Consider the following 20,979-nt stretch of genomic DNA (forward strand, 5'->3'; position numbering starts at 1 on the left):
TCACATAAAAGGCAGGTCTCTTGGGCTGCAAGTCAGAGAGTCACCACTGGAACTACAAGGAACCAAAGAGAAGCGGAGGAGAGGTCAACTGCTGCAACTATCCTCTCCCGGTGAAGCCCTGCTGCAGTCCTGAGCTATCTACCCTTCAACGACTAAGAGAAGATCCAGTTTGGAGTCTTCTTCCCTTGAGCCTGGTGGGGATAACCAGCTCGTCTTCCACAGCCAGAGGATCCCTTCGTGGTCGAAATCGCTGCACACTGCACCTTTTATTCATTGTCGCTGCTGCCGGCCTCATCCCTGTGTGGTGCAGAACCCACTCATCGTCCTTCTTCTTGCCGAAGCTTCAGTCTTGCAGGAAACTACCAGGAACAACTGCCGTGGCACCAGCTTCATTATTTGAGAAAGGTACTGCGTCCTGCTTGAGGAATTTGGGTGAATCCCTATTTCCCCTCTATAAGGCTTGCCCTTATTTTTCCCTCCTTCTTATAACTTTTGCTTCTGAACATTGACAATATCTAAGTACTCTTGGCTACGTTGAATCGTGAACTGTCCTACTGTGTGATCCTCGACAGCAGGAACCCGGTTCCACTTAACACTGGCTCCAGCCTATTGACTCTTGAATTTATGTCTATTAGCCTCATTACACGGTACCGGTAAACCCTTACCGCCTTACTACGAGGTCCCTTTGCGGGTTGGGGAATTTAACGCCTGCTTTTTGCAATTTGCGGTACCGTAATTAGCGCCTTCCCCATTCCCATAGAGCCCTATGGGGAAAATATGGGGAATGGGGAAGGGCAATGGGGGAAGGGGGAATTACCGCCCCACCAACCTTGGAATAGGGCAGTAATTCCCCTTTCCACCAAGGCGTGCCGGTATTTTACCGGCATGGACCAGGGTGCTAATAGCACCTTGGTCCACCGCCATCCGTGTAATGAGGCTATCAGTGTTCTTCGATTCTGTCTGCCTAACAAAAGTATTGCCTATGATTTTTGCCCCCAACTCTCTCTGGGTATCTCAAGTGCTAAGTGTGTTTTTGCCCCGGTAGCATTTCTGCCATGGATACACGTTTATTTAGTAGATAGAACTGTCAAAAAGGGATCATAATCGTACTCACGGTAACGTGTCTTGTTTTATAACACCGGTCCATTCAAACACAGGGTACTTACCTTGATCCATACCATACAAAGCGAATTGGTTAGTTGTAGTGTATTCTACGTATGGTTTTGAATTTAATCGAAGTGTTGTGTTTATAACAAACGGTTTAAAAATAAATGAACTTATATTTTTCTACCTAAAACCTTGAGTCAGTGTTTGCTTGAATCACAGTAATTGTGGTCCCTTTGTGTAATCTCTGCTACTGCTCTTATACTCTTGCCTGGCTGCTCCGCTACTGCTACCACTTTAACATAGTAGTACAGGCTTGTACCAAAGGTTAAACTTGTATTGCCACCTGTAGTCATAATTGTGTGTGGTGGTCCCTAAGGGCACTGCACAGGATTCTGCCTAACATGTACTAAGGACAGAAATGCACGATTGTTTGATGGCTTTGACACAGTGGGCCTCATTACAAGGTTTTCCGGTAAGGCAGAAACGGCATCGTTTACCGTCCCGTTGCATTCCGACCCGCAAACCAGGTATTAACGGCACCCTAAATAACGGTGCCGCTAATAGCGGCATAGCCGCGTACACGCGGCCCACCAGGGAGCAAATACCGGCATGCCGGTAATAGGGGGAAATCCCAACCTACGGAGACACGCAAATACCGGCATCGCGAAGCTGGTAATCACGGGCTGCACGATGCCGGCCATACAGGCATCACGGACCACCCGCAAACAGCAATCAGGATACAAGGCAGCTGCCACAGGTGCACACAATCCCCACATGTGGAGTCAATTGAGGCTGTGCGAGTATAAACTGAGCACACCCACACACCACCCCCCCCACACAGGGGGAGGCAATGTAGACTTGCCCAGTACAAAAGGAGCACACCTACACACCACACCCCTTCCTACACCAAAATGCTACCACTAGCAGTTGCAATCATGGCGCTGGAGGACATGCCTATACTGCTACAACTACAGCAATAACAGCAACAACAACAACAACAACTACAGCAGCAACAACAGGCAGCACAGAGGAGACGCAGGAGGAGAAGGAGGGTAAGACAGGCCTAGAAATTACCACCAGTGCAGCCACCAGTGCTTCGTAGGCAGCCACCAATCCCTCGCACCAGACCCAGCCCATTCAACCTAACCCCTGAGCAGATCCACACCCTGTACCGGTTGGACCGTGACACCATCACCACCATAGTGGACATGATATAGAACGACATTGCCAGCCACATAGAAATATGCACTGCCATCCCCCCACTACTAAAGGTGGTGTCTGTGCTACACTTCCTGGCCACAGGCACCTACCAACACACAGTGTGCCAGCTGCATGGCATTTCACAACTACTATTTTCACGCATGCTGAAACAAGTGCTGGATGCCCTCCTGAAGCATGCAAGCACCCACATATCCCTACCACGGACTGCCCAGGAGATAGCCGAAACCAAAGTAGGCTTCCATACACTGGCAGGCATGCCCAATTGTGTTGGTGCGATCGACTGCACCCATGTGGAATTGGTAGTCCCCCATGCCATTGAGGCGGTGTACCGCAATCAATGTGCAAATGGTATGTGACTCCAGCAAGATCATCACCCATTGCTGCGCCCGATTTCCTGGATCCACACATGATGCCATGGTACTGCGCAACTCCATGCTACCCCGTCACATGGAGCGACATGCTGGACCACGTGCCTGGCTGCTTGGTGAGTTGCACAACTGCCCATGGCCGTGCTGTGGGGTACTGATGTGTGCGGATGCAGAAGGGGGGGGGGCTACTGCACCTGGGTGGGAAAGTGGGGGGGATAGTTCACCAGGGTGGGAAAGGGGGGGAATAGTGCACCTGGGTGGGAATAGCCAATGAGTGGAGAATGCATGCAAAGCTAAACACACCTCACCTGAACCAGCCAAATAGTAAATTACACATCACTGGGCCACATTTCACAAATAATGCATATGGATGACAACCAGTAAGAGGCACAACCAGGCCACCATGGCGATGGCAAGCAATGCATGACTGAATAGGATGGCAACTGTGGCAATGCTGCTAGTGTGACCATGCATACTAAAGAATATACAGCATTAATTGGAGGCTAAACATTGTGCAACTACCACAGCACATCTGCCTCAGCATGCATGATTACACCCTGCATCATCTATTAAACCCCATCCAGTGTACCACACCTCATCACAGTATACATTGCATCTAGGTGACTATTTTGTACACGTACAGGGACATGTGCATGCCCACACCAAATAGCTGCTGCCATGACTGTGCTCCCTGAAGGTGGCAGTTCAGAGTGACACACACCTATTTGTATCTGCTTGCAGGTGATGGAGGATATCCCTTGAGGCCATGGCTACTTACCCCTGTGCGGAACCCGCAGAACAGCCATGAAGAGGAGTACAATCGTGTGCACACTCGTACCCGTGTTGTGATTGAGCAGACCTTTGGCAGGTCTGGTGGGGCACACCTATATAGGCCTGAGAAGGTGGTAAAGATCACCATGGCCTGTGTCATGCTGCACAACATGTGCATCCGGAGGAATGTACCACTGCCACCTGACATTGACATGCATGGGCCGGGTGAGGATGAAGGGGATGGAGACGGAGGTGAAGGAGCCCCCCTGCCAGTACATGATGCACGGGATGGCCATGCTGTACGCCAAGCACTAATTGACGAATATTTTTGAAACGCAGGGACCATGAAAGTAATGTGCCAGTGACACACTGGCTGCATGTGGACATGCACACTTGTTTTGTTAGAAGTTCCCCACTGTACACCATCACACATTAAATGTACATGCACAAAAAGAAGTATGTCCAGCCAATGATTTTCTTGCACACAACGGGTGTATTTTCCAGACACGTGAAAATGTAAACATATTCCCCTCACAACCCCCAGTGAACTCCCTCACCCACCCTACAAACCCCAAAAATACCCCGGTGAACTCCCCCACCCACCCTACAAACCCCAAATGTCCCCATATGTACAACAAACACTGTTCCCTTGACCAACGTCCATTTGTCCAATGGAATTGTCTGCCCACTCTACTTCTTTGGTATTTTGGGATCGGGGGGTGCCATGTCCAAGCGCCGTGCACTCCTCCGTGTAATCCGCATGGGGCTCGATTTGGGCTGAGGTCGAAGTGGTTGTGGCAGTGGAAGTGTCGGTGGCCGGTCCCCTGCCTGCCCCAAGGTGTGGGCGCTGCATTTGAGGCAGGTTTGAAAGCAGGGCTTGCGTAAGTGCCCCCAGACACTCCCTCATGGCACTTGTGGATGCCTCAACAGCAGCAGTGTTGGCAGCGATGGCTGTGGCAATGGCCCTCATGGAGTCATTACCATTGGCTATTTGTTGCCGCATTAGTTCAAGCATCGACTCCTGTCGTGCCTCAACCCTTGACAGACGAGCCTCGAAGGAGTCGTTGGCTGCAGAAGTGCTGGTGGCCGGGGTGGTGGTAGGCAGGGTAGTGGTAGGCAGGGTGGTGGTAGGCAGGGTGGTGGTAGGCAGGGTGGTGGATGGCACTTGCGTGGGGCCCACGTCCAGAGCACAGTCCCCCTCAAAGAGGCATATGTCTGACTCTCCAAGGTCCAAGTCGTGGAGGCAGGGATCGTCGATGCTCTCGGCCTCTGTAGGGGGGGGGGGGCTGGTAATGGGCTTGGGGTGGGTGTGGCGGACATGACTGTGTCACCCTCATTCTCCACCTCAGCATCCACAACGTCCGCGGTGGTTTGCGGAGCGGGAATGGAAACGCCTCCCACTGTTGTGGGTGTCTGCTGCTGGACTGTGGCTGCAGGTGTTTCCTGCTGGGTTACTGCCCGGTGTGGCACACTGCCTGTTGCTCTGGGCAGTTTCTGTGGCTGGGGGTGGCGGTGGCCCTAGTCCTTTGCCGTGAAGTGGATGCACTTGCACCCCTGTCCTGCCTGCCATCTTCCTCATCGGTGCCTGGGGGATAGAAGAGATGCAGATCATCAGTGATGGTGTCACATGGCAGCGATAATCTATTGTGATGTTATATGTTCATACATTCATGCATCAAATTATTACAGGGGTGTGGCATTTGGTGTTCTGAGGGGGCATGTGGGCAATCAATACATGGCTTGTGGCATGGCATTGGTATAGTGTCTGTGTGGTGAGTTACATGGGCAAGGTTGAGTCATGTTGCACTTGTGTTGGGATTGGGATTGGCACTCAGCATGCATTTGTGTGTAGCAGGGTGTGGCACACATTCTTGACTGGATATGTTGATGTGGGCCAGGGACATGCATTGCCTTGCCTAGTCTCACTTCCACGTCACTTGTGCCACATCATGGTTTAGCCTACAGGGATGTGATGGGTCACTCACCTTCTTCTGTGGATGATGCGGCGCCCACCTCCTGGTCACCAATTCCGTTTATAGACTCAGGATCTTTAAAGGTACTGGCTGTCTCCTCCCATGGCGTCAACTTCACTGGGGAGTGTGGGCCCCCGCCTGTCGCCATGGCGGCCCTCCTGTTCTCTGCCAGGATCTTCCTCACCCTGAGCTGGAGGTCATCCCACCGCTGGCGACAGTCGCACACACTCTTTGGGGTGGTTCCCACTGCCGACACCCTCTGTGCGACCTCCTGCCAGACTTCCTTCTTTTTGGTCTGGGCCGCATGCTTCATGTCGGTGCTCCTGATGGTGTCCGCATGCTGGGCCAGGGTGTCAGCTAGCATACTTAGCTCAGCATCTGAAAAACGCTCTTTGCGCTTGCTGGGGGTCGCCTTCCTGGTAGCTTTGGACATCCTGGTTCTTTTCTGCCACTGCACAACATAAAAGGACTGGTGGGTGGGGAGGATGGCAAGGATTGTGTTTTTAAAGATGGGGTCGGTCCAATCCCTGTTCCTGCGCGATGACGTAATTTCCGGGTCCGTTTTTTGTGAACACGGTATTACCATGCGAGTATTACCGTGCCGGTATTTAGGGGTTGTTATGAGGCGGTATCGCTATGGGCGGGTCCCGCGAAGCCGGCATAGGGTAGTTGGAGGACCTTTAGCGGCATGGCGGTATTGCCACTACTGGCATGGGGGAACGCGCGTGCTTGCGCACTCATAATCACCAGCTATTAGCGGGTTCATACGAGCACGGACCCGCTCATTCCGGCATGCCGGTAATGAACCCGCTTTTACCAGGCTACTCGTAATGAGGCCCAGTCTCTTAAATGTAAGCATCGACAGGTGCAGATGCGGCAGGGTAGATCAAAGAAGACTGATGAATAAAATGAGCAAGTTGATCCAGAAACGTTACAGATGCCATTAGTACTGTTCCTGGGCAACACAGTATTATGTAGAAATGTTACCTGACGGTGGCACTGTTCGAGGGATCATTCATAGTTGAGGCAGTTAAACAGGCAGCAGTTAAATTCCAAGGAAGGAGGGCCTGAATGCACCTTGGTGACGTCATACTCTACAAAGGAGAAACCCCCCTACCTGCCAACATTGAGCACGAAGGTGAAGAAGAGATGAGAAGAGATCAAACGAGGTCTATGACGAGACCCAATCAGCAGCAAGAATAATACAAACATCTTCTCTATAGACACACAGACAAGTCAGTTTAACATTCTTTCGACAACGCTTACCTAAAGATAAAAGCGTGACACTCATACAGTACAAGAAGACTAACAAATGCTTCCTATAACAATTATGTTTTTTTAATAGTTTTTTCCTGTTTAACAAACACTTATCCCTTCCTAGGAGCCTATAACATATGTTTCGCCGTATTGTTGTTTAGTATAAAAGCCTACCTTACTTTAGAAAGAAACTTCCTTTCAATACTAGGAAGTTTTCTTCTGTGAATATGTATTCCTTTTAAAAAAGGACTTTTTTTCTGACAGAAAGAATGGGGCTATTCAATAATGTTAGATATTTGTTTTTAGCATTTAGAAGGAATACCACTTCCAGTTATTTGCAGAAGGTAGACACGCCAGCTATAATGCTGATATCAACATTGTTTACATTTTGCAGCCTCTATTTTATTATTCGTATAGCATTAAGAGAATTGCTTATTTACAATGCAGCTAAACCAGTAACTGGAATATAACTAATGTTACAATGACAAGGGAAATGGCAACAGAAGAATTCCCTATAGTAAGCACACAGACGAAGAGAATAAAAAGAAGTGTGCTAGATGACTGTGCACCGGAGCAAATATATGACTGATTCTGCTCATGTCACTAATAATTTGTGGTACCAGCACATGAGCAAAGTGGGGAGAGAGAGATGTCTTCTGAGAGCTGTTATGTGTGTTCCCTCATCCGCTATGCCATAAGCGCTTCCAGGATATTCGTGGCCACAGATATACCTGCACACAGAACACACTGCCTAATGCACTTAGCACTTTGCATGACTAAGGGGCAGTTTTAAAGAAGATGGGCTTCCTTGCAATGGATGACAAAAAAGACGTTCCCTTATGATAGTTACATAAAAATGAAGGTAATGATGGATGTCCCTGTAAGAAAAAATAAGGTAATGCAATACAAATTAGAAGGCATGAATAGAGGAGAGGTTTAAATAACGGACCATAAGCTATTGCAGTGCATAAATGCTGCAGGGAAAGAGATACGTAGGTGCTGGGAAAGTATTAATATATGGAAAGGTATTTCCATATATTAATAAGTGGGGTCTTTCCCCAGTTATTAAATATATATATGATAGTTGGGTTGAAGGGATGATGGGGTGCAAAGCACAAGCACTCTGACAGTACCAGTAGAGGTGGTGCAGAATGCAAATGATATATGCCTCAAAGAATGGACTTAAAATTGCAAATTGCTCACATGGGTAGAGGATGAAGCAGGCCGCATGCCCATAATACCTGTAATAAATGCCACATTATGTTTCAAGAATACTTGGCTAGTGAAAGTAGGGGAAAACAAACCGTGCAAATGCATTTTCGATGTATTAGGCATGAAAATAGGCACTGCTGTATTAATGGATCACTATTGGGCCTGTGGTTCAAGAGCTTATATGCAGCCCCCTCCAAGGTGGGGAGAGTTATGCTCCCTGGTGGTAATAAGTACACCAGCTCCTGTAGTAGCCCAGCGTGAAGTACAGATTGGTGAATTCCCCGAAAGGCAGTAGAAATGAAAATAGTAATACATTTGGATGCTCACGTGCATGAGTATACCCATACAGATGACCTGCCCCATGCGCAGACAATGGAAAGCCCTACCCCCCCAGATCAAAATATATTTATCCTCAGGACCCTCACAATTACACAGATCTTTGGGTATATTGTGATTTCAATGGAGAATGCTGATATATGACCTGGAGCATGTACAAACATGTCAGACATGCAGGCACCTTGAGGGGGGTGACTAAGAAATAGATACCCAAAGAGCCCTATGTGGGGGAGGGCAACGAGAAGAGTCTGATTGAGAATTCGACCAAAGGGGGTAATGTTGAGAGGCAGATGAATATGTCATCCATAGCTAATGCCCCTCTCTCGGGCCAATACCTCACAGATGAGAAATGTTACTCACTAAGAAAACCGTACTGCCCATATCAGTGGCAAGTACAGCAGGAAATGGACACAATCTAAGCTATAGATGGCACAAGTATCCAAACTAATAAATGTAACAAAACATGTGCATGCATTAGACATGAAGCAAATATGCACTCAACATGAAGAAATTGAACAGTAGGTCAAATATGCATTTATACATGAAAAATATTAACATAGCATCCATAAGAAATGAAGAATACTAACATAAACAATGTATACAGTGAATGCAACATGAACAACACCCGAATATAGCTCACTAACATAGAAACACAACACTAATGGGCAGCCAATTTTTACCTAATGCAAGCTACAACATGCTTCTAATAAACAAAAGGTCTCAAAGCTTCACGAGAATATAAATTGTTGAAATACAGATCTGCGCAGAGCTCAGACAGTAGCTAGCAGCCCAAGTCACAGTTACCAAGAAACTAAGGAGGGGCCGAACGCTACAGAGAAGGCACAAGATAATAATTCCCAGGACGCAAGAAGTATACTCACTGATTAATTAAAAGTCTAGAAGTCTAGAAGAGCACAACCGACCATTGTGAGCCAAATGTGAGTGAATCATAAGCCAAAAAGACTCCATGAAGAATAACTCGAGAGTGTCCCCAGTGGCAAAGGAAACATAACATTCACACTAATATTAGCTAAAATACCAATAAATGCAGGGTGAAATCATTCCAAACACGGTCCCATCACACATGACCCATAATTAAAGAGCACTGCCTATTCATCAGCAACGAACACAGATAGGACACCTGCCTCACTCCTCATCCATATTGTCAGACACGAGGTGCCACATGAGGCCACATACAAAGAGATTCCCTAAGATGTGAGGGATGGTATCTTCTTTAATTGAAAGGAAAACAGCCTGTGGACCTCACTCCCCCTACTCTTGTCTGGCTCATGTCTTGACGACATATCAGTTCCCCAAGGTTGGTCAGTAGAAAGCCAACCAATTAAGAACCCTGTTGTTAGGCCGCCCATTACGTATTATGCCAATGAATAGTTTATTATAATGATGCTGTGTTTTTAGTGTTATCAATTTAGAGGTGGTCTCAGGAGGAGCGATCAGACAAGCATTATCCAATCAGAGGTTTAACCCCTATAAAGTGTAAATGTAGTCATCCCTATTAACAAATCCCTTAACCCATAGGTTCTGGTACGTATGATTACAGTATGATGTCAGTTATGGCAAATAACAAATATAAAAATTGTTGTTTTTCTAAGATCTGCACAATTTTTATGCTTGTATGCTGTCCATGCTTTATTTTGGATATTAATAAAGCTGGGTTTTGCCTTGCACTTTGTTATTGCCGTTATTTTGCCCAGTTTGATCTGGAACCAGAACCTTTGTGTAAATGTGGGGTCTTCCAAGACCATCTGAACAGTTGGATTACAAGAGCCCAACTGTCCCAGCAGGAGAAGGGCAGGGACAACGTATGGAAGGAATTGGATTCGGAGAACTTGAAGCTCAGGAGGCTGGAAAAGAGAAGGAAAGAGAAAGTTGCGAACAGGAAAATACAAGCGCAGACAGAGCCTAAAAGTTGGAACTTAATATCAAGCATTTTGACTCGAAGCAGCAACTCCAAGAGCTCCCTTCACAACAAGACAGGTGATGGTAAGGGATCATACCCCTTTCTCAGAAGTCTCAATAGGTTGGTGAGTGAATACAAGGAGCAGACTAATGTCTTGTTGTGGTTGGTGTCTTTTGAGAGAGCTTGTAGAATGGCTGCTATGACTGATTCTGGACAGGCCCTGTGCTTGATGGGTAAACTGACTCAAAGGGCCTCATTACACGGATGGCGGTATTAGCACATGGACCAAGGTGCTATTAGCACCTTGGTCCATGCTGGTAAAATACTGGCACCGCCTTGGTGGAAGGGGGAATTACCGCCCCATTCCAAGGTTGGCGGGCGGTAATTCCCCCTTCCACCACTGCCCTTCCCCATTCCCATTTTTGCCCCATAGGGCATAATGGGAATGGGGAAGGTGCTAATTACGGCACCGCAATTTTGCGGTGCCGTAATTAGCACCAAGGTCCCTTAGCGGGTTGGTTTTTAACGCCTGCAAAAAGCAGGCATTAAAGCACCAACCCGCTAAGGGACCTCGTAGTAAGGCGGTAATGGTTAACGGTCACCGTTACCATTAACAGTGACCGTTAACCATTACCGCCATCCGTGTAATTAGGCCCAAAGTGCTTAAGAATCTAGATTGGAATTAGATGAAAATTATGAATGTATGAAAATAAGATTGATTGTGAAATTTGGTAAGATTCCCTCTCAATACCTTGAGAAGTTCAGGGAGCACAATAAATGGACAGTGTGACTTGATCCACTTGAGTGACTGCTTCCTTTAAGTCTAAATATGGCTGGATAATAGATTACAAAGTGGAGACCTTTGGTGGTTTAAGACATTTAACAATGCATGCGCACATGTTGGAAGCTTGTTCACCATAGCTACCTTGCTGGCTCTAAGGAACTTGGCCTAAAGAAGCTTGCAAGAGCAGGTGGCCTCTGGATATCCGACAGAGTCCAAGAAGGGGATCAACAGAAAGTAGAGGTGCACAAGCCTGCCTTTAAAAAACATCCTCCCCAACATATTCACAAAATATAAGGGGGAAGTCCCATGGGGCTAGTAATGAAAGTAGTGGGATGCCTGCCCAAAAACAGGAGGTCAAGAAACTCTTTTCACTTAATTGTGGAGATTGTTGGTATTCAGATTGCAGGAAAGGGGACCCTAGTTGTAAAGGGATACCAAGAGGGATCCAGTCTTCAAGCCTTACTTTCCTGCCTGATTCTGGTTCCAATGGGACATGCTCAGAATTAACATTTGTCTCCCTGGTTGCCTAGGAAAACATCTCTGCCATGGCAGCAGAAGTACCAAGAAATACTAGTAAATATATTTTGAGTGTCTATATCAATTGCCAGGAGACCACTGGTCTGGGAGCCTCTGGGGATAGCAGGACTGCAGTGGAAACAACTCTTATCCAGCTTGAGAACTATCTACACATACAGCCCCAAATCACTAGTCTTGCTGGCGACCCGCTAGAAAATGTCTGATGAAATGACTACTGCCCCACAAGTTTACAATGATGTGTAGTGGCTAACCGCCTACTCAGCCCTCGAACTACTACAAAACAAAAGTGATCACAAAGGTGAAAGCGGCATAGTCAAGAGATATACTTCCTTTGCCTTTTTCTGGTTACATGGGCAAAGTGCAGGTTATACTCCAGGAGAGGTGTGAATGTGAGATAGCTGCAACCCCAACAGCAATAGTCCAATATTCCAAAATAAAGGAATGTCCAATGAAGGTTCTACACAAATTTATATTCTTTAATTAACCACACCAATATGCCATTAAAATGTACTAGAAAACAATAACAAAAACCCACCCTTATAAAGAGAGATAGAGAAATGCAGAATGTAATGATGCAATCACTCTGGATACTTAACAGGGAAGAAAAAGCAACAAGGTCCCAACAACAATTGATCAAAAAGTATTTGCTTATTGAATAAAAAGGTGCACAAGGGACTTAACCAGTCTCCAGGCTCCCAACAAATGGACCAAGGACATAGGGCCTCTCATTGTACCTGATTCAAATGCTCAGGGGGTCCAGCAGGGTTCGAACCAAGGATTTTAGATGTGGTGCTCACGGGTCGAATGGTTTTGGGAGCGTTGAGTAGTGTTGATCTCAATAGCCGGTCTGCATCGAGTCCGCTTTGAGTTGTGATCCATGGAATTTGAAGGCACCATCTAGGGCAGCTGTTCAATGGATTCAGACGAGCTTCGACTATTGAGCATGGATCAAAATGATGAATACCGCTGATTCAGGCCGACTGCTCCCGCAGTTTGAGCCGAGCTGCAATACAAAGTACTGGTAGTTCAATGCTTCATTTTGTAATGCAGTGGTTCAAAGTCATCTGCACGGTATGCTGGTGCTCGAGCCAGGCAGGTGATGGGCTCTGCTGAGGGAATGCAGCATCTAACTGGTTCGAAGGTGTGAGCAGCGATTTGAAATTCGAAGGCGAGTGCCAAAGTCAGTCAGTCAAATCATGTTTATTTCAGTAATGATCCATAAAACATACACAACACAAAGCCCATTTGTCACATAAACACATATACAATATAGCTAAAAAACAGTGTTGTCCAAAAAGACCGAAAATAAATGACCTACCCAACCAAAAGCCAAAATAATGTACTACCAAATGTTCTATCTTCTAAAAGTTCGACTTTTGGTTGGGTAGGTCATTTCTTTTGGGGGGCTGCGGCGGTGTCCTCTGCAACCCCCGCTCAGTATACTGTGAGACAGGGTTGCGAGGGTGTCCCCTGCAGCGGTCCCGCAGTCCCAAAAAGAAAAGAAAAAGGAAAGTCCCTACGGCACCGGTACCCGATCACGGAAGTGAAGGGGAACATGGGGTGGTGGTGTGTAGGGGTGGGGGTGTGGGCAGGGGTTTGGGCAGGGGTTTGGCCAAGTCAGAAATGTTCAGGGGAGAAAAGACCAAACATTATTTTGAAAAAATAATATACAGTCTTTTCCCCCTCGAACATTCCTACCTCGGTCATTCAACCCCAAACCTAAAAAACAAATGATTAAAATGTGCTAAAATGGATGAATTCAGGCTGGCTAACACCTGCACAGTCTTTTACCTCCAGTGAAGTCATTGGTACTAGTGTAGCTGACAGTGGTAGGTCTTGCTCCATCAGCAGTTCACCCCCAATGTGGGTAGGGATTAAAGCTTGCCTCTGCCATTGGGGCACTCCTTTACCTCAATGGCTGAGGACTTTGGAAAGATCAACTCTTGCAAAAAAGGTCCAAATGAATTCTTTGTGATGTCAAAGAATCAATCCCAAGATGAATCGATGAAAGAGGGAGAGGCTCCTTCCTCATGAAGCCAGCAAGCCACAGGGGATTGGTTAAAAGCATGCCTCCTTTAAGCGCTCCAATCCTTGTTAAGGTAACAAGTTACCTGTGCCTTTCTGCATCCAACCCAAAGTGTTTTGCTGTGCAGGAAGTGTAGAGGACATGGAGGAAAGAAAAGCCCACCGAAAAACAAGATGGAGGTATCCTTCCCCCCTTTGCTACTATTCTGCTTGCCGGTCTAAACCCACCCCATTATCTAGCCCAGCACTTCAAAGGCCCTTTGTTGTGTAACGCCCCAATTCTGAGGAAGGCCTTTGTTATAGAATTGCCTCTTTGAAGCCAGGCTCCCAGGGGATCTGAAATTGTGAGCTACTGGGCCCTGCAGGGAAGAGTTACCCAACCTCCCAGAATGTCAACAAATGTCGGCATCCTGCCTTTTGTCCCATTACCTGGAATGCAAGCAAACGGGTGCTTGGAAGCCACATTGCCTCTTATACCTGATATGAGCACACATGGTTGACATTAGTATGCTACAAATCAATTGTGGCTTTAATAAGTATAGGTATGACTTATATTTCTAGATTATCCTGCCACCAGGTGGTAGTTTATCATAATTATAAAGTATTTAGGACAGAGGTGTAGATCATATAATGCAGCCTCTGCACTGCAGTGACTTTGCTGTCACTGCAGCTGTCAAACCGGGCACCTGAGAATTCAAAACCTGCCCTGTGCCACTGGAGGCCATGAACTGCAGATCAGGAGACTTATGCAGCAGGGCAAACATGTCACTATGTTTTTGCCATGATCTTTCCTAAAATGGTGGTCTGTTCAACTGAGATGGAACTACTGTTATCATTTTATGAATTAATACAAATAAAAAAGTTAGGGCTTCTACACCCTTGCCAGATGGCAATTCCTCACAATATCCTAATGCCCAATTAACTGTATAGGTGTGTGGGATATCTGCTTCTGTTCCAGTGAGTGTGCAGGTACATCTCCCGACACCTGTCCTGTTTGGGAATGAACTGGAAGAACTTAGCATAGTGGGGCCAGCTCTCCATCATTGTTGCTGCTGTGGTCAAGCACAAAAAGGACATGTTGACAAGTCTACTCTAACACCAAAGGAGCATTAACCCTCTAAGGTGTCAAAAAAGGCAAAGTGTAAACCTCATGCCAATGGAAGGAAGAAGGGGACATAACGTCCTGTAGATGATCCAGTCCCTGAGCCACAACCTAGAGCCTGGTTTATTACCTATGGAAAGACTCTCTGGACCCTGTAGTAGTAGGACCACTTGACCTTGGGAAACCATCCTTAATTACAAAATGGTGTTGAAGAAAGTGGTCTCTGTGGCAAGAAATTTGCCTTGGCCAGCATGTCACCTAAGAAAACATGCTGATTCCCCATTTAAAGAGTTCACCCCTTGGAAATACAAAAGCTTCTGGACGTATGGGCTCCTTGAGTTGAGCTCAGGCTCAACAGTGAGCCTGCTAAATCTGAGCCTACCACCCACAAGAGGTTGCTGGTGCCCAAGTCCTTTATACTCCTATTAGTTCAAGAGGTGTCTCTGTGAGAGGTCCCTTAGCCTTAGTCAGAAAAGGCTGGGAAGCCTCCTCACCTAGTTAACCCTTTAATGCGATAGACTATGTGCTGGGCCTCATGAGAAGAATGGCCAGGCTGATAGATGAAGCTAAGAACAACATTGAAGCAAGTCAGCCTCTAATGGAACTTTGGTTTGATCAGAAAGCGTCTGAGATGGATTTAACTGAATGGCTAGCAGTTCTTGTCATGGAACATATGCAAGCTCTAGGCAGACTGCAATGAGGAGGCTGCTGGTCATGTGACCAGGACCTGACACTAGGTTGCTCTGCCCACCACCAGTTTATGTGCCTTTCAAGCAGCTACTTAAGGACTCCAGATTGAGGGTTGGGTACTCTCCTAACATGAGAATTCTATTTCGCACCTCGCTTGCAAATTATCCCAAAGCTATTTTTGAGGCAAAACGCTTTCACTTTACCAGTCGTGTGGAGGTGGTTCTGAATCAGCCAAAGGGGCTTTTTCAAATAATTAAATCACTGTCTTCTAATGGCACTGATGAGGTTTTGAAGGAGCTGGACTGTAAAATCTCTGCGTCACTCTCTGCGGAAGCCCAGATCAGCACGGTCTGCAAAAATGGATATTTCAAACTTAAAATTCTCCAGAAGATTCTTCCTTTTTTACTGACTCGCCTCTATTTTTGGAATGACCGATTACTGCAACTCTCTGCCACTGGTACCTCTTTGCACTCTCCAGTCTCACCAGTCCTTCGCCTCCTGCATTGGTTACCTATTGCTTGCCGCATTGAGTTTAAGGCACTCTATATTGTTCATCATGCCTTTTTTGGAGTAGGTGCAGAGTACCTTCAGGATAAATTTGCCCTTATAATCCCCCCCGAGCATTAAGATCAGAGTATGCATTTCTAATCCAGGTACCCAGGTACAAACGCTCATGGGTGGGAGGACAAGCCTTCTCGGTGGCAGCTGCAGTTCTTTGGAACAAACTCCTGTGTTCCTTACGTGCGACTAATAATCATTTGCTGTTTCGATGATGTCTTCAGACACTTTTATTTTAGCTTTTCCTCTTTTTTCCAGTTGTGCTCTTCTCAGTTCTATATAGTGCCATGGTGTCTTAATTGGTGTAGATCTGCACTTTACAAAATTCATTAACATAAGTGACAGAGCAATAGGCAAGATAAGCAACACTTCAGCCTATGCACTGCATAAATGTTCAATATGTGTATTATCTTTGAAGCAAGCACTGTAGTTCAATATGCTATGTATAGGTGGGATATTTTGTGTAGTGTACAATTAAAAGAATCACAGCATACTTAGTATTAGTATTCGGCCGAATACTGACTAGTTCATCAAGTATGCATTGTAGTGTTATTTATTTCTTTTCAGTTAATCAACAGGTCATCTGCATTTAAATCATAGACGCCAGGGCTGAATAAAGTTTTTTTAAAGTCAGAATTCGGTAAAATACTTATTCCTTCTAAGACATCCCATTTTTGACAGCCAAAGGACAGAAGACCCATTTAAGTAGAGTGTTTTGTCTAATGACTGTGCTATGTCTATGCTTGGTGCGGACCCTCTTTCTTAAATACATACAGCTTTTAGTTGAGCAGAGAAGGAGCTAGCACCCATTAGAAATCGTAAGAAGCCCCCTAGAACGTCTGCTCCTTGGTTCTCCTCTTAAATCGCAATATAATCAGGCAGAACACCACTTGCGTCATGCATACTCAAAAGATAATGAAGTTCTTTTCAAAGCAGTCTGCCTCAACTTCCATAGAGCCATCAAGTAGGCCAAAACTACTTATTTCTTGGACCCATTCTTGCTTGCGAAGAACATTCCAAAGAACATTTTGCAGTAGTGCGGGAATTGTCTCCTCCGGTATCTCCAGCTTTGACTATTCCTGCATCCCAAGCTCTGTGTGACTCTCTTTCAGAACTTTTTACTGAAAAGATAGCCAAGATCTGAGAGAATATTTTTGTCTCTTCTTTGGATCTATCTTTTTCTTCTCATTCTCAAGGAGTTGCCTCTGTCGGGTTAGAACACTAATTTGTGGCTTTTCTCCCTGCTTTTCTCCCAGGTCCTTAAAGTTGTTATGCAACTTAGATCAATCGTCACCATTGGACCCAATTCCTCTTAAGGTGATACAAAATCGTGGTATTGCGTTAGTAACTGTCCTTACTAGAGCACCTAATTACTCTCTGAATATCGGTCTCATCCCACCTGCTTTGAAACATGCTGTAGTTTCTCATCTCCTGAAGAAATCTACCCTGGGCCCTGCAGTTCCAGCAGGTTTTCAGCCAATATCCCTTTTCATGTTTTTAATGAAGGCACTGGAAGCAATAGTTACTCCTCAACTCAGAGATTTTTTATAACTCTCTACTATTCCCGATGTCTTTCAATCGGGCTTCTGACCGGCAATGGGAACAGAGTCAATGTTAGTCTCTGTCATCAATGATTTGACTCTGATCCTTGACCAGGGTGGAGTAGGCCTGCTTATATTGTTAGTCCTCTCTGCAACGTTTGACGCAATCGATCATGCTATTCTGTGTCATTGCCTAGAGGAGATTAGCATTGGTGGGTCTGCTCTTTGCTGGCTCAGATCTTTTCTTGCCAAATGGACACAAATGCTCTCTCTTCCCCCTTTTCTTTCTGCTCCTTCCTTGCTAACTTGTGGGGTACCACAAGGGTCCGCTATCTCGCCTTTACTCTTTAACATTTATGTTCTCCCGCTGGCTAAATCTTAGAAACTGTTTGGCTGATCTAGGGAGTTCGATGAATGCCAACTAGCTAAAGTTAAACACTGAGAAAATGGAGGTGATGGTCCTCGGGCGATCTCCAGTCACCCAATCTATGTAGACTAGTGAATCCTGGCCCGCATTATTCGGCCCTCTACCTACTCTGGTATCTCTAGTGAAGAACTTAGGAGGATTGCCTCATCTCTTTCAGCATCACCAGAGATTAATGCTAGATGCAGCTCTGACCATCTAAAACTTAGAACGTTGAGGAAAATTATTTATTTTTATTTTTCGATTTATTTAATTGTGTATTTGTAAGGTGCTTATAAAGTAAGTAAATTGTATTTCTAAGCGCCCATAGGGCAACAGGGAGGGAAAATGGGATTGAAAAGTAACAATTAAAACACTGAAGGATAAAGACAAACTTACTAGGCCTTGTGAGCATTCAGAACGTGCAAGTGCAGAGAGAGAGAGGGGAAGAGTAAGTGCTGGAAGTGAGCAGCAGATGTAAGTGCCCAGTGGAGGAAATGCTAGGGAGAGGTCAGCTGCCAATAAATAGGTAAGTACAGGCCTACATTTAAAATAAAAAAAGGAAAAAAACAAAAAGGGCATTTTATAAATTTGATTAAAAAAATTCACTGTTTTCAGCCTCGGTTTTTTATTCGGTATTTCAACGTACAGCCAAGTTGAAAATCACATGGGCTTCAGACTTTTTCCATAAGTTATTGAAAATGAAAATATTTTATTTTACCATTTTTAATACGGCCTCCAGGCTATTGGCGTATAGACCTAAACCACTACACACTAGAAACGTAACACTGAACCCATCAAAATGGATATTCTCACTCATTATTCTTCACTATTTCAGGAGGAACACCTGGATCTAATGAACCAGCAAGCTTTTGTCCTTGAAGCAAACCTCCTGAAAATCTCGGATTTGGACAAGGAAAATTTAGAAGCCCCGATATTGACAGAAGACGTATCCCAAGTTATAGATTACTTCCTAGTAATAAGATGACAGTCTCGGATGCCTTCTCTGCCTTCTTCCATAAGCGGTTTGTGAAGATGTTGATCCCGCAGTTGATCACCCTATTTAATAGCTTTGTGACTTCGTGAGCTGTCGCCCCCATGATGGGTGAATCCATGTTATCACTCCTGGGAAAACAAGCTCAGGATGTGACGAAATGCAAATCCTATAGACCAATTGCGGTTCTTAACTAACTGATGCCCTGATTTATTCTAATGATTTAGCCAATCGATTGGCAAAGGTCCTCCCTGGCATTATAAATATAGATCAGGCCTGATTCATCCCTGGCAGGCACGCTCCAGATAATACATGCAGGGCAATTGAGTCAAAGAATGGGCATGACAGGACTATCAACCACTTGCGTTATTATCGGTCGATTCCGAGAAGGCGTTTGACAGGATCAACTGGGCCTTTCTCAGAGAAGTGCTGCAGGGGTTTGGATTTGGAGCTACCTTTATAAAAGGAATATTAGCTAACTTTGTCCATCCTTCCACAAGGATAAAACAAAATGGGGTGCTTTCTAACCCACTTTTCTTGACTAGTGGGACTCGCCAGAGATGCCTGTTATCTCCATTGCTATTTGCGTGGTCAATGGAGCCATTAGCACAAAGAGCTTGATCACACAAGCTTATTCATGGGATTGTGATAGCTCATCTCCACCATAAAATAGCGTTAGACGCAGACGATCTTTTATTTTTTATGCATGATTCTGAAACCACGCTACCATATATACTAGCACTTTTTGAATAGTTTCACGTGGTATCTGGGTTTAAAATACATTTTACAAAATCATATATACGTAATGTGTCAGATGTGCCCAGAGGAGTCCATGTTTTACAGACGAACTTTAATTTTCGAAGAGTTCCTAACTCTTTGAAGTACTTGGGGTTTGCCTTGCTCCAAAAAGGATTTTCTGTATCAGCATAATCTCCCTGGGTTATGTAAGAATCTCAAGATGATCTCACGCTTTGGGGAAAAGCTGACATTTCATGGCTGCAGAGGTTGGCGGCTGTGAATATGACTCTTTTGCCGAGATGGTTGTATGCTCTGCCGATCTTAATTCCAAAAAAGATTATACAGGATCTACAGGCACCGGTTTTCAAGTGTATCTGGGCCAAGAGGTTTCCTAGTGTTTCTCGACACACAATGATAGCCGCTAGAGAGAATAGAGACCTGGGCGTACCGGACTTCCAGAGCTATTTATATACAGCACAAGTATCCCCATTTCTAGAGGTTAAAATATCTGGCCACGGAGGCAAGCAATGGGCAGTGATAGAGCAATCTAGATTAGGGGTTCCCCTACAAGAGTGGTGCTGGCACTGCCTAGGGGCCTGACGAGGCAATATTGAAATGCTCCTTTCGACTAGGATTACTATGAAATATTGGGATAGGGCAACTAAGGAATATGCTGGTACCAGGTTCCTGTCACCTCTTATTCTATTTGGAAGAATCCGGAATTTCCCCCAAGCTTATTTCCCAAAATATATACACGTTGGTTTGATGGGGATCTTACACGCTTGGGCCAGCTGTTTGTGGGGCGGGACCATTATCTTTTGATGACTGCCAAAAGGCATTTCTATTGTGTGACGCTGATAAATGTGGATATATACATCTTAGGCATTGGATTAGCAGCGCCAGGGTGACTTGAAATGCTAACAGAAACGACAAAGACCCCCCCCCCCCGCCAGGAGGCTTTCATCGTTATATAAGGTCCTCAATGCGAGTCATTTTAGACATCCACATACATATATGACTAAATGTGAAGAGGAATCGGGATTTCCTATTGATGAGTTGTCCTGGTATAACATCTGGACAAGGGAAGGCAAAGACATGGAATTGTGTCCAACTGAAAGAAAATAGCTATACAATATTATTTTGCTAGTATGTCCCGCCGGAGAGACTCCATAAAATCAACTTGAGCGTTGACTCGGTTTGCTGGATGTATAGTCAGGCACGAGGCACATTCTTCCATATATGGTGGTCATGTGTTCTTATTTAAACATATTGGAAGGAACTAATCGCCTAAATAATAAACAATATCTGGAATTGATCTTTCGATGAACCCACTTGTGGTGTTACTTGTTAATGAGGATCCATGGGCCAATGTAGGCTGCATACAAAATCTTTCAAATTGCTTACACATTTATTGGTAACGGGTCAGGTCAGGGTGGCTCGG

General features: G+C 45.5%; 1 protein-coding gene across 1 annotated transcript in view; it reads right to left on the bottom strand.

Moving 5' to 3' along the window:
- LOC138514709 (NLR family CARD domain-containing protein 3-like) overlaps positions 1-20,979 on the bottom strand; it is a 526,974-nt gene that overhangs the window by 459,814 nt on the left and 46,181 nt on the right. The gene's annotated exons all lie outside the window — the stretch shown is intronic.

The sequence above is a fragment of the Ambystoma mexicanum genome, chromosome 12, assembly GCF_040938575.1.
Source record: "Ambystoma mexicanum isolate Mex_15411 chromosome 12, UKY_AmexF1_1, whole genome shotgun sequence".
Classification (NCBI taxonomy): Eukaryota; Metazoa; Chordata; class Amphibia; order Caudata; family Ambystomatidae; genus Ambystoma; species Ambystoma mexicanum.